This window comes from Strix aluco, chromosome 3 (genome assembly GCF_031877795.1).
Source record: "Strix aluco isolate bStrAlu1 chromosome 3, bStrAlu1.hap1, whole genome shotgun sequence".
Classification (NCBI taxonomy): domain Eukaryota; kingdom Metazoa; phylum Chordata; class Aves; order Strigiformes; family Strigidae; genus Strix; species Strix aluco.
This window is the reverse complement of record NC_133933.1, coordinates 92849052-92864127: the sequence shown is the minus strand read 5'-3', so window position 1 is coordinate 92864127 and position 15076 is coordinate 92849052. Positions and strand designations below refer to the sequence as shown.

At 37.7% G+C, this 15076-nt stretch overlaps 1 protein-coding gene across 16 annotated transcripts in view; it reads right to left on the bottom strand.

Annotated features, from left to right (window-relative positions):
• Positions 1-433: 433 nt before the first annotated feature.
• SYNCRIP (synaptotagmin binding cytoplasmic RNA interacting protein) overlaps positions 434-15076 on the bottom strand; it is a 39752-nt gene continuing 25109 nt past the window's right edge. For 4 of the 16 annotated variants that reach the window (XM_074819617.1, XM_074819619.1, XM_074819620.1 and 1 more), the window contains exon 12: positions 13220-15076. This exon is cut by the window's right edge. The gene's annotated coding sequence lies outside the window, so the exon portion shown is untranslated. Of the gene's footprint in view, positions 6679-7935; positions 8070-10319; positions 10358-13219 lie in introns of those variants that run through there. The other 12 variants (XR_012622609.1, XR_012622618.1, XR_012622608.1 and 9 more) reach the window with 9 other exon arrangements.

The following is a 15076-nucleotide window of genomic DNA, read 5'->3' as shown; positions in this document are numbered from 1 at the left end:
TTGTACCTTGTAATCTAAGAAGCTCCACGATTTCCTTCAATTCACAGACTTTACATCTGCTGGGCAGACACAACAACAACCTGCTTTATCCCATCCTGATCTGCTGGAGACAGCAGTGTTAGCATTGCCTGTCACTCTCTGTAACTCTTGCCTCTATTGACTACTCGGATTGTTCTGCTACACTGAGAGATATAGCTGGTTTGTCTTCCAACACAATAAAGTATGGAAAAACAAAAGTGAAATATTGGTAAGACCAAGCTTTTTCAAAATTCTGTTGATTTTGTGAGAAATAAGAACTTTATCCATTCCCCAGCAATAGCAAGTCTTTCCCTCTTCACCTAAGTTGTTAGGAAGTTTCTCTGGTTAACTGGGGAACTGAAGGGGAAAACGTGGATCTGGAGATGTGCTCTGAAGTAACGTGGCCAGGACGCGGTTATTGTGGAAAGCTAGATTTTATTTTAATATTTAAAATGTAAAAGGAGATTTCACTGATCATCCAAGTCTTCTTATGGAGTCAGTTCTCCATATTTTTATTTCTTTATAAATAGTAACAGAAGATTGCATATTCTAGCATTCAAAAATATATTAGTGTAGATTTTCAACATAAAATATAATACAGTTGTTGGCTGAATAATATCAGTTATAAGTCTGAGATTGTATTTACTAAAGTGCCTTTTTTTTTTTAACCTTAAAAAAGTGCTTGTTTTAATAAGGCAGGCAGTGAACTGTAATACAGCGTTTCTCACCAGCAGATTGCATTTAATTTACTCTGCAAGTCTGCTTTTGCTCTTTTCAGGGCATTACATATTTATCTTTTTCAAGGATACTGTCGTCCAAGGCTAACTTACATAATGTAATCCTCAATATTTACCCAACAAGGAATTCATTTTCCCTTATAAATTATTGCCCACAAGTCCCTGTTCATTTTTGTCAGCCCTTTCCAGAAGTTCAAGTAGGCAGCTTCATATTAACCTCTAACCTCAGCTATTTAGCAGAAAACCTTAGAGAACATTCATTTTGAGTATTTAGCAAATAGCTAAAAACTGAAACTGGTGACTTAGATCCTGAGAAAATGAAGCATTCGTAAGCACTTCAGATTCAAGTGCAAAACTTAAAGGGCATCCATGAACCATTACTGGTTTCAGTCTGTGAGATAATTCAGTTGTATGCAAAAAACAAAGTGAAAATTGACAAATTAGTGGGTTTTGGCCTTTCTGTATTAAAGCAACACTTGAAACTTTGGGGGGAAGCGTAGAGGCTGACCATACACATTTCTGGTTTGGGTAGGAGGATAATTATTAGCACTTAGGTAAACAAAATTAGCTTTAGTGTTATAAATAGTCACAATCATTTCTTAATGAGTTAATAGACTGCTAATAGTCAGATTTACGGCATTTGGGAGTCAGCTCCCTGTACCACCCACACAGACCCGTGCTTGTCAGCTGTACAGGATTGTGTGCTGCCAGTGGTTGGTGTAGGTTCTTGAATTTGCTTCCTGGACCACCACATTATGAACCATACATTGACCCTCAGTATTATAAGATTAAAGCAAACTGGATGACAAAATGATAACCTGGGGCCAAAAGTAGCTGCTGGATACAGCGACAGGGGCTTTGGATTCGTGGATAAAATCCCACACACACAAGCTGTCTTCTAGAAGAACGGGGAAGCTTAGCTGATCCAGAACAGTAAGGAGCAAAATGGCAGGTGGAAGGGAGAAATTATTTAAAAAAAGATGGCGACATACTTCTCCAAAGGTCACTGGTCTCCACAATTGCAAGGGAATGAATCACCAACTGACATTACACAGATTTAAAAACGTTTGTTTGGAAACAGATTCAGCAGACAATTGAAGTTGAAGGGGAGGAGCTAATGGGTTTCAATTAGACCACTCAAAATTCATCATCACTTTTTTTTAAAGACACTGTAAAATACATTTCCATTAGAAGACCTGAAAATACCTACCAAGCTGTATTTAGGACTGAAGCCATGAAGTCACTGACTGGCACCAGGCAAAATAAAAACACACGGGAAAAAAGGCAGGGAGACTGTTCTGGTAAGGAAATTCAAGAAAAAGAACTCACTTAAGTGAGACAGTTTCCAGTTTAGTACACCCAACAGGAATGACACCGAGCAAACCAGAGAGGTGCTGAGGAGCACTGAACATGTTAGAATTTCACTGTGACAAGCAAGATCCATTTGGGGATCATGTACCACTGGGAAGAAGGAAAAAAAAAATAATAAAGGCAATGTGCTAGAGGAAGTTTTGCCTTGAGGAACTTGTAGCTCTCAAGGAGAAAGTAAAAAAGGCTCAGAGCAACACTAGTATCTATACAGAGCTTTTCTTCAAATTTTTTACATGAAAAGGACTTTTCTTTCACAGACCAGATACTGAAGAAAATTTAGATATTGGAGATTAAAATAATTTGTCCTGTTGTAAACTACAGTTTGTGGGACTTTAAAGGAGGAGGATATACAGCAGAAAGTTGCAAGGTGGGTGTAAAAGATGACTACAGACATGAGAAATAGAGGCCCGCAAAATTGAAAAAAAAAATCCACAACCAGAAAAACCCAGCAAAACACACCATTAAGGAATATGCATAAGGAAAGACACTAGACCTATACAGGAGACATTGGAAAAATGCTTAAATAAATTAATAGGTTTGTGGCAACATTTAGCAAAGGTATAGTTTATGGAAATTTTATATTAGTTCACCTGTGCAAAAGATATGCTCTCTGGATATGCACCTTAATCAAGTCTTAAGTGAGGTAGCTGAATTGGTTGGTATGTGCAGGGGAAAGATCTGGAAAACGTAATTCCTTCCAAAAACCTAGGCTGATCAGGAAGGAATGGGGGAAAAAAAACCCAAGTAGGTGGATGTTAAGAATTTGTAAGAATAAGTTTGTGAAAGAGGGAGCTGTACAAGTGCAAGCAGTTAACACCATAGCACATACTTGAGAGTCTAAATGAAAACTAAACCGTTTACTTACTATGGGGATAAAGAAAACCCTGCCCTGGATACACACTTTGTGAAAATAGCTATGTCAGGTCCTGAAAGGAATTTCCACTGACCAACTCTCAAGTTAATGGGGGAAATCTTCAAGTAGCAAGTTTGAGGAGGAACTTGAGCCCTGTTCCCTTGTTTCAGCTGAATTTTAAAAAGTGTCAAGAAAATCCTCGTATAAGATTACATGTATTTCTATTAAATCATTGGAAAGTGTTACAGCACCTATGCCTCTTAACTGTGATGAGATCTGGAGAATTTAAAGCTAGTGTAAGTTTTTCCATCACAGATACTTGATGGATTTGTAGAACAGCTGTACTGGATCAGCAAAGGTTCAACTAGGTGAGTATCCTCTTTGTGATGATGGTCATCAGGGGATACCTACCTAGGAAAAAGTTGTAAAAACATAGCAAGATAACACTCTTTTACTCTGATTCGCCATCTTGGGGATATCCTGAGAATTTTTTTCCTAAATTTCAAGTTGCTTTTTGAACAGCTGTGAACTTTAGCATTCACAGAAATCATACAGCAAGGAGTTCCACGCTTATTTAAGCTTGTGTGAGTGAAGATACAGGCCTACAAACATTCCTGTACTTCCTTTAGTATAAGAGATGGTGAAAAACTGCTCCCTACTCAGCACAATTGCTGCTTATTTTATCAAAATACTCTAGCCACCTGAGCAAACTGCCTTTTCCAAAATGAAGATTCCTGCTCCAGTGCATTGTTCTTCACATGAGAGCACATTAATTATCTTTGTTGTTCTCCCTATTGTTTTCCAGTTTTATTAAATCCTCTCGTTTGTAGTGCTAGGATGGGGACAGGCTGCAATAGGGGGAACAAAACTTTTCAACAAAATAGCGTTCAAAATTATTTTTATTAGTAGAACTAGTGCCTTCTTAAATTGTTCCTTAACCATTTTTTGCCCTATCTCAGTGTATTTTAACATTTTAGCCTGTGAAGATTCATGATCCTTTTTTCCTCATTTGGACACAGCTCTAAGTTTTTGATGGATTAATTTTTTCCACCTTGGAAGAAAAACTGAAAAAAAGGCCCAACGTAAAGTCTTCACATACTCAGGAAGTTCTAATCAAAACGCAGAACTCCTCAACATGCAGAACTTGGCAAAAGTGGGAAGAAGACTAACTGTAACTAAAGGCTGCTATTTTAAGCCAGCTTGTATCAGAGGAAGCTTTCTACTAACACATCCGCTGTATGTGCTGGTAATCATGATATAAACCCAGTGATGAGATCTGTTTTGGTGACTGGTAAGCTGGTATCTTGAAGCCCATTGCTTTAGCTTCTGTGGATACAGCAGTAAATGCCTTGAGTGTTTTTGTCAGGTCAAAATTCCATAGAGATATTTTTAGCTCAAACAACCAGGGTCTCCGACAACACGAAGTATGTAAATGCAGTATAGGGTAAGAGTTAAACATGAATTATCACCCTCAAAGAGTTATTTATGCTTCAGTTAAGTCTTTCATCAAACACTTCACAAGAATTGTTACAGAACCAGTCGTATAACCAGGATATTGTTTTCTTTACCATTTGGTAGCTGAGGATGTATGGAATCAATTTGACATCTTCCTCCATTTAAATGATGTACAGCAAAAACTGAGGCATTTTCAGAATGGTTAAAAGAGCAAATAAAAAACAATAGGACATAAATGCTGTATTTCCCTAGCAAGAATATTGAATATATGACAAAAGCAAAAAAATTCTGATTTATGCTAACAGGCAAAATGCACAAGATGATACTATGAGAGCCTGAACAGGGGGCTATTGCTCCTCATATGCAGGATAAGTTTTAAGGCTTTTTGAAGCACATGGGCAGCTTGCCTGTATTACTTATTTTGTGGTATAACTGGAGCATACAGCTCCAGGGTAAAGCTCCACTAGAAGAGGAATATGATAGTTTTAATGAGAATTTAAGAAGTGAGGCTCAGTACCAAGCTCTTTACAGCTCATAGCTGATCAATGCTATCTTTATTAGACAGCTGCTCAAGTTCCTGAAGGTATGGAAAACCTTTTTTCCCCCCAAAAAAATGCTAGCATATTTAATAGAAAAGTATTATTATATACCACTTCACCTCTAGCACTGGCATTCATGGTGCTTTAGTAGAAGCAGACGATCCCTCCATGGGCCTATCAGCAGACATACCTTGGCAGGACAGAAAGCCACGGTCCCTCTTCCGGAGTAGCAAAGAACAGTTACTTGCGATTCTTCCAGATGTTCTGCAAATGCAGTTCCTGGTTATGGTGCACACTTGCCACTTGCACAGTGGTTTTCCCTAAAGTTTCCTTTGGGGAGGGAGAGTGCATGCTTAGGCACAAAGAGGACTTTGAACTGTTTGGAAAAGGCACAGGTCATGAATTCAAGAAACAAGGACTATTTGGTAGACAACTCATTTCTGTGAGACTCCATTTCTTAAAGTTTTGCTTTTTTTTCATTTTCCATTTAAGTAACTAGTATTCTAGCTAGGAAAGGCACTGGAGCTACTAAGGCCTGATACTGTATGGGGGACTATTATTAACACTCAAATTATTCTAAAACTTTCTAAATCAATATTTGATTTGTGACTGAATGACTTGCTACTCTATAAGCTACCTGGCTTATCTTTGTTGTTCTACAGAAGCACAGAAGAAATGGTTTAAAATGCTAGGCATGAAGTTTTTCCTCTTTCACATATACTTACATATTTTAAAGTATCTATTAATAAAGGGGCATTTTAATATGAAAATCTGCTTACCATCTTTCATATCAAACTGTAAGGAGTAACATCTTCTTCCCCTTAAGAAGTTGTCTGATCTCGAGTTTGGGGTATTCTCTGTAGGTTGTTTGTATTACTTCCTCTCCGCCCAGGAGTTACAAGTGAAGATTGAGGTCACTGGCATTTCAGCCGATGCACTTAAGATAGCTCGTAACAACACACAGAACTGGGAGGGCCCAGATAGACCTCAAGTGGGGGTCAGTGCAGTTCAGATGAGAGGGAAGGAAAGATTTTGCTTCAGAATGTATCAAAATGGAGAAAGGATTCTCTAATATCATCCAGGTTCCTAGTGGCCCATGTAAGAGTCTCATAACCCATTACTTATTTAGGACAAGTTGTAAATTCTCCACTGATCACCTTTCAGCTTATGGATATGGTGAACTGTAGATTGAATACTAACCTATCACCATACCGTGGTCTATTGTCTACATCCAGTGTGTTTCTGGGATATGTTATGGTCAGAAAGCTTGGAATACCAGTCAGTCTCAATTCTGAAAAGCCCAGGTATCTGGTGTTCTCCTGGACCACAATGGTGGGGACCAATGCCCAGCTGTGCTCCCCCTCTCCATTCTCCCCTTCAGTTGTTTGTTAGGTCTAGAGAGGAAGCCAAGCTACTTGTACAGTAGCGACTCTCCTTCCCTGAAGCCCAAGAGCAATTGCTGAAAGCCAGCAAAAGAACAAAACTGAAGTCATGGTTTATCTGGAAGAGCACTTTTGGCAGTGAGAAGACATGGAGTTAGTGCGTTTAGTCCAAGGTGTCTTAGTTCAAAGCTGCTCACCTGAGTTTCACCAAGAACTTAGAACATGCACCGATCTCCATTGGATGCTCACTTCACATTACGTCTATGGTCAGGAACAGTCCCATCTCCCATTGAGTCTTCAGAGATGCTGTTCACCATGCTCACCTGCAGAGAAAATGACAACTTTTCCCCACTGAAAGCTGTCTATGAAAATAAATGATTCTGTATATCCCGAGTGCTGACGAACCAAGCCTTACTTACACTTGATCCTCTTTCAACTCAGAAAGCAGAGACCATCCTAGCAAACTAAAATTTGTCAAGTGTATTATACCTTACCACTTTCCTTCTTCAGCCTTCTACCTTATGATGCGCTGCAGGCTTTTGCATTTAACAGTCTTAGAATAAAATTCCTTTTGTTCATTAAGGAAGTGTATTTTCTTGTATTAAGACATGTAAACTCTAGCCTAGACTTGAAGAAACTGAACGTCTTCAGATGAAGTTCAGCAACCTTCATACTGGCTTTTAAGTCTTTTTCTCTCTTGAGGTCCCAGATGTGTCTCCAAGCACATACTGGTCATTTTAAGTACCTTAATTTCTGAGCACATGAAGACCACCTCCAGTATGGGATACACCTATGTAGGCTACCTGCACCACCAGGTCTTTAATGAAAAGTCCTGGCCTAGTCCCCAGAAATGATCAGCCACTTCTCTCTCAGCATGCTGGGCTTGTCTTGCATACTTTCCAGAAAAAAAAAAATGCAACTCTACACAAGCTGGTGTACTTGGGAGCTCTTTGGGCCCATCCCGAATTTGAAATCTGCAAAGGAGATGCTGAGTTGGCATTGATTCACCCCAGCTTTACAAGTCAAACACCTATTCTCACTTTGTCCCCAGCATTAAGAGACATTCGACTCAAGCCTACATGCAAGCTTTGCTATGAACACTGCGTTCCCTCAAATATCACTCAGGAGGCATCATCAGGCCCCAATAAAAAGTTTTCTCAATTAACCTACTTTTGTCCACCCTTTAAGGGATTAAGGGCAGTGAATAGCAAACATGTTATACCAGTAAGAGATGGAAGAACTCCTCATGCATACTGGAAAAAAGGTCCATCTTTGGAACACGTGTATCAGATATTCAAGACTGGCTCTTGCTTCCCCAGGGCTGAGACTATTAGTTCATCACTTCAAAACAGCACGTTTACAAACAGCAGCTCTAGGGTATCACTCATGTCTCAGAACAAGACATTTGAAATAGCAGCATTAGGCACAGCAACAGGGTTTTTTTTTTTTTTCACCATTTTTATATTTTGCCATGTTCAAAACTTCCTCCCTTACAGGGGTACTTCCAGAAAATTTTCTTCTGAAATTTCTACCAAGATAAAGCAGCCCTGATGATTACGACAGCCAGGACAGGATCTTACCTTTTAACATGTAATCCAAGGACCCTGTGTCTGCTTTCGACCTGATGTCTGAATCTGGGCAAGATCCATCACCTGACATTCCCTTCACATCACGCTGTGGCTGCTAGATGGTGCCTGGCTTAGAGTGTACCTACCTTTCATAGGAAAAGGACAGACTGATTAATAGCAGGAAAGATCCTACAAAGCTGTAACACAGCTAAATGTTCTACGTTGTGGTTTGCCAGGTTGTTTTCCTGCCTATTTTGTCTTTAACCCCAGACTACAAACTTGCCAGTAATGTAGTTCAGGCACATTTAACGGCTGTCTTGTGCCCAAACAGGTAAACGATTTCTCTTCCCAGCTGTTCCATCACTTTATGTTTTCTTAAGGAGCAAACAAGAATATGCTTTGTTAAAAGCTTTCCCAAGTGGGGAGTGTTTTGTGATTCTATCACTCCTAGGTCAACCTTTTAAATACAAGACAAATATACTCCTTTGTATTCCTCTGAGAAGGAACTTCCCTGGTTGTCATCGCTGCTTTAGAAAAAACAAAGGTATTTACAGAAGACCCTTTTAAGTTTTAATTTTCACAGGGACACTTTTTGTCCTTTAAGATCTCCAAGTCAAGACATGTCTGTTCTTTTTTAAACTGAACATTAAACACAATTTTATTTGTGAAAGCTGAGATCTCTCTATATAATTTTTAACATGCAACTGAGAGGCAGAAGTTCCAAGACTACTGCATTCATCTCGCCCCGTATCTAAGAATTCAACACCTATCACCCATTTAACCTACATACCCTTAGAAAGTGTTGCATGTTTAAGTCCTCTCCTAAACACCTTTCAGAACAGGGGGTGTTGTGTAGGGTTTTTTTCCAATATATGCATTTTTGCTACATACAATTCTGTTTAATAGCAGGGCCTTTCTTCACAGAGTCCAAAAATTACAGTGATTCTAAAACATGTCTTGATTACTGGGCTCTAACTACACCCAGCCATCTGATCTTAAAACCAGAATTGCTAAGTTAATGTGTCTTTGTATCTTTAAATGGCATACAGAATTTGAATGTTACATCTTCTGTGTATTAAAGCAGAAATAGCTTTCTTCAAAAGGATTTAGAAATCCAAGAGATGCTTAAAACACATTACGCATGACTGTCTCTTGTTCTTCCAGAGACTTCAAAAATTAGAGTGGATCATCATCTACCTGCAGCTGTACTGGAGTTACTATCCTAGCTGTTCTTTACTAACTCCACAGTAAAACTACAAAAGCATTTTGGCACACTTCAGTACCAAATAATCTGCTTTAGCACAGGCCATCACTGAAGGTAGTTTGAGCTGACCTTGCTGAGATGTGACCACTACCTGATTCACCTCAGTGCCATTTGTACCCATGTGGTGAGTACACCTTAATGCACCTCAAAGTGCATTACAAACTGGGAGGCTTCACTTTTCAAAAAGCTTAGTCTGGAATGCTTTTTCACCATTAATCTGTATACTCTTCCTCACTCATTACTCAATGAAAGCAGTTACACTGAAGGCAATAAAACTGTGAAAGTTTAGATACTGTTATTAAGAAAACAAAACTCTACTTCCTATTAGAAATCTGTACTGATTTCAACAGTTAACCTAAGAAAAGACCAACTACCTCAATGAAGCAACTACTGGGTCTGAGACAAATAATTAAGATCGTTTTCTTGGACAGAAAGAAACGTGACCACCTGAATGGCTCAGAACATCAATAAACCAAACTCTGTATCAATTTCAGATTAGTATACCCTTTTAAAAAATGCAAAGTGCCATTTATTACACTATTCCCACTGTAAGATCACTTCTATGTAAAACCAAGTTGCAAGTAACACACACACAAAATTACTTTAAATCCAATGGATTCAAGACCTTCCAGATCCTTCTTAATTTTAGCTGTAAGATCAATCTCACTGGAGTTAACCCCATAGTGGGGCTGCTCTTAAAGAATTTTCCAAGGTTGTATTACCGTTATGAAAACACAGTGGAACAAGGCAGCAGAGATTACTCAACTACATGAATCCAGCTTCTACTGTACTCACTGCTAAAGCTTAAAGCCACCTAAAGCTTGTTGTACCTTCAGGACTTCTACTAAGAGAAGATAGGACATTTTGTCCCCCCCTTTATATTCAAGTCTAGTCTTTCATTAGCATGAAACCTGCAGTATGTTTCTTAATTTGCTAATTCTGACAGATTTTAAGAACACACATGCCGTGGTTTTCTTCAAAGTAGCTTTTAAGCATCCCACTAATTCAAGAGCAAGTGTAAACTAACATACTTTTGTAAAAGTGTAGGTAATATGAATAAAGGACAGTTTCACTAGACTAGTTCCAAGTCAAAGTTACATATTGGTCACTTCTTGGTGAAAGTACTACTTACATATACACCAGTGATTGTCACTGGAGGTTTGTCTTCTGCTGAAAATATCAATTTAAACACACATACAGAAGTCAAAAATCCTGTTGAAAACTGCTGATCAGGAACAGGTTAGCTTGTTAGAACAACTGCTTGCACTGGGAGAAAAAAAATTTCATTGCACTATCCAAAGGAAGCCTTTGACCACAATCTGAACAGGAACAGTCCTTTAATAGCAACTTCAGCTTTTCCAGATCCAGGGACCAGGTATTTTTTTCTGTCATCTCAAATGCTGCTACATTAAAGATTAAAATCATCTTCCAACTGTGATATATCTGCAATATGAAAAAATTGTAATTTTTTTAGGCTAGCTCTCACAGTGTTTTGTAATACAGAGCTTCATTCTTAAGTATGCTGAAACCGCACCTTAAGAAAAGCCTTAATTTACTAATGAGCTATCTATAAAATTGCCTTTGTCAAATTCTCACAGAGGAAGCTTTTTTTAATCCCAAATTAGCTATCTTTAGTAATACAATTTTCAAATAACCACTACTAGTGACAGAATTAGGTGCATTCTTCACTCCACTAAAGAGAAAAAAAAAAATCTGAAAAATGTTACTTTAGATAGCAGAACAATACTGGAAACGCTACACTTGGAACAAGCAACTCAGGGACCCAATATATTCAGTTCCTGGCTTTCAATGACTGACCACGTTCATGGAAAATCCCTTGAACTACTATGACTGCTAATCCATCAGTTTAAAAATACATACTGAATTATTCATGAAGCATTTTGGAGATTTTTAGATCTAAAGTATTTAACATTAAACAGTATCAGATTACACTCACATTCACTTAGCATTGAAGTGGACACACTAAAATTGAAGAGTTAAAGCCCACAACCTCCCTAATAACTGCAGATAAGGAGTCAATTAAACAGGCTACTGAGGTTGGATTCTGGGGAATTGCAAATCATTTAAGTACTAGAATGTCTGGTTTTACTTACCATTATCTTCTGTGCAGTCAAATGGCATAGGCTATTCTACTGGCTGTGTAGCAGAACTAAGAATGCATTTCATAACTTCCTTAGTGCAAAGAAAGTAAGCAGTAAGATTCAATGTCTTTTCTACATATTAGTGACCAAAACAAGTAAAACTGTCTTGTCACACTAACTGTGCAAACAGAGATAGTGAACTGACACCATTAATCAGCCAAATGTATCACACTCAGACTAGAGGGAATCCAGATTTCTGACACTGCAAGTTTTACCTAAATGACTGTCAAAAAGTAAGTGTTGGCTTTGGAGTAGACACTAAGCTTCATGAACATTCAAGAATGAAACAATTCTTGGAACTGAAATGTATCCTGTGAGTCAAACTTTAAACATTCAAACTGTATTTAATTACCTGTTATCCACATATGACTGTATTTTCCAGACTGTCACAGATGCTTTTTTTTTAAAAAAAAAAAAAAAAAAAAAAGCCTTTACCAGGTACCTGGAAGTCTGACATCTAAAGAAGCTTTCATTAAGTGAGCTTTAAATAATCAGTGTAACCCAATGTTTCCAGATGAGCTCAGCTGTGTAACAGCCACTCAAGAGCTGGCCATTTAAAAATATGTATGTTTGTGGAAAAAACTAGTAACCAGTTCTATACTGGCAAGAAAAAGATATCATTACATGACACAATCACCCCTCTCTCCAAATTCCAAGGAAACTAACAGGCTAGTCCTAGTGGGACTTTTCAAGAAATCTCTCTATTGTAACAGTCAAAGCAAAGAAGCACCAAAGAAAAGTCACTCTTTCCTCCTGTGGATTTTATAACGCAAGTATAATTAAACACTTGCGAAGAGTTGACCACATGACTATGTGAAAATCGGTCTCCCACAAAAAAAGTTTAACATCAGAGCTTCTCAGAAGCTTTATGTTTGTTCGCACTAGATGGCTGTAAAGTAACAATAATTTATTCCTTCTCCCCCCACTACCCATATTAAGGATCAAGGAACCTTCAGCTCGCCTTCCTCTCCTGTTGCCACATACCATTTTTATCTGACAGAGCAAATGACAAAATACAATCTCGTGTTTCCTCTGCCCAACTAATGCAACTAGCTCGAGCCAGCCAAGACATGTCATGTGCTGGTGCTGGAGTTAATTCAGCAAGACACTCAGCAAAGCCAAACTTCTAAGTCCATCATAACCAGTCATAAAGTCGGGATTCATAAGCTTCAGGCTATGAACACAAACTCAAGTTCCAACTTCACCAATTCCAATTCTCAGAATGCTACACATTGTGAAGTTTATTGCCTACTTCCAAAACTTGCTATTCCATTCTAAACAAGGTTTTCCACTAAGTTTTCACTAACTCAAGTGAGGGAATAACAGTCTTAATTTTGTGGACTGTATCAATCTGAACACACTCTTTTTCAGAAAATCTTACATGTGTTTATGTCCATGTTGCCTTTCAGTTTCACGTCTTTAAAAAGAAGTCTCCTCTCACTGATGTATGGGATCATTAAAGTAACTGCTAGGCTGAACATAAAAGTTAAGCCTCTGAAGAATTATCAAAGGCATAAGGGAAAAAGTTGCAGCCATATATAACACTTCTATCCTGAAATATTAAGTTGGGAATCCTCCCTTCAGAGGAAGCTAATCTTATCTTGGACTATGTCATACCCTTGCCCCCAACAAGAACAGAATGAGCATTCCTTATTTTAGATTTTAAGACAGTATTTAGGTAAGAGTTGTACAATGCAGAAATTCAGAAACTGGTCTTAGGATCTGTCATAACACACTTCCTCCAACACTGAAAACACAAACTTAAGTTCTGGGTTGTAACAAATCTCCTCTTTAAAAACAAAAAGAAAAAAAGTACAGTTGTATGTTCTATATGAAACCCTTCAAACAAAAATAAGTATTAAAACAAGAGTATAATTTAAAAAGCTGTGTATTGGAGTGTTTATAAACCAGAAGTGTTAAGCAGCAGCAGTAGTTACTGATTTCTTATTAAATTCAACTAGACTTCAAATTTAGAAACACATTACAAACCAATATGGAAGGAACTATGCTAGCTTATACTCAAACCTTTGCAGGCGTTTCAGTAAAGTAAGCCTCCTATGAGAATAACCAGAGGCAGCATAATACATTAACTCAACACTTGCCTTCAACATGCCAAAAAGAACTGTGTGTTATGTGACCATTTGTCACCAAAGCACCCCATAAGAGATGCATTATTGCTGTAGAACATTTCAAGTTTACCAACACCCAAGTGCAACCAAACTGATGTTGTATATATGCACTTGCCCATTCTCACCAGTATTTCCACTCAATAATAAATGTTTTTTCTTTACACAAATTTAAAGCTTTGAAAATAACAATTTTTTTGATTTGTTTTTTTCCACAATATTAATCACCACATGCAATTTAGTTTTCTGATCATTTTGCTAAAAAACTGCACCAATATCAGAACAGTGCAAATCATATTTAATTTTAAAAGTTATAATGGCTTGAGTTCATAATTAGAGGGAACACTGTCAAGATCCCGGTATTTTGCTCACTCACCATTGCTTGCATTCCATTAAAAACAAACACTTTCCTGTCAATTTTGTCTTTTTTTTATAGTCCCCCATGCTTTTACCAGAGCTGAAATTAAGGATATGATCCACAATTTCAACACATGTAGTGCCTTAATAGCAATGTTTTTATGCACTTCCATCAACTGTTATAATTTCATTAATGTATTATCCCCCCCGCCCCAACACATTTCCAGACTAAGAGCTAGTCACCAGCACTTGTGATCCCACAAGTGTTTTAAGTTTTTCAGCAATGGAGAGATTTCAAGATTAAGAATCTGAGGACTTCCCCTCTCCTACAGCCCCCAGTGTTTTCATTTTACAGCAAGTTCAAAATTGGTTTCCACATCTTGACAGTGTTCCTTATAAAACCGTATGACAGTAAAAGTGCCAGTAGGCATGGCAACCTCTTTGAAGGGAGCATTTAAACTCCTTGGCACTGGGGATGCCAGCACCAAGGATTACATTGAAATTCAAAATTATACTTAAGGCTACAATTAGCAAACCCACTTTCCATAAGCCTAATATTCTATCACTAGATTTGAGAATTCGGAAGCTAATGCGACTGCATACTTTTATGCTCAAATCTGAGGAAAAAGTTACTTTTCTTTAGCAAGGGCAGTATATGAAACTGTGGTAGCATATGTCTCTTACGCATTTCACCATCATTCACTTACTTTGTCTTAAAAGTTCAAAACTGGCAAGGCACATTTACATATTCCAATGAATACTTGACAATTTTAAATTACACTTCATGTCCCAGCTATCCCAGTAATTGACATACAACATACTAAAATGGTTTATTAAGATAACAAAAAAAAAAAATCAATTAATGTGAAACATACAGGCTATTGGCAACCACTATTCTAAAAATTATGTAAATACAAGTAAACATACTGAAATGTGTGCGATTCTAAGTTTTTAACCAGAAGATCTCTGTACTAACACACATTTATATTAATGACACATAAAAAAAATAAAAACTTTATTACAAAAATAAGTTACACTCGCCTCCAGCTTACAGTATAAAACAATTTTATTTGCAGGAATGCAAAATGATTGTTTGCCATGAGCATTTTCAACATATGACATGTCTAATTTTGTTTAAATTTGCATTTACTGGGGGAACTGGTGTGTATAAAACCTTAATTAGGTATAAGCTTCAATTTTCATTGTGGTGCCTATGGGTATGTAGTATAACTGCAGTATCCCTT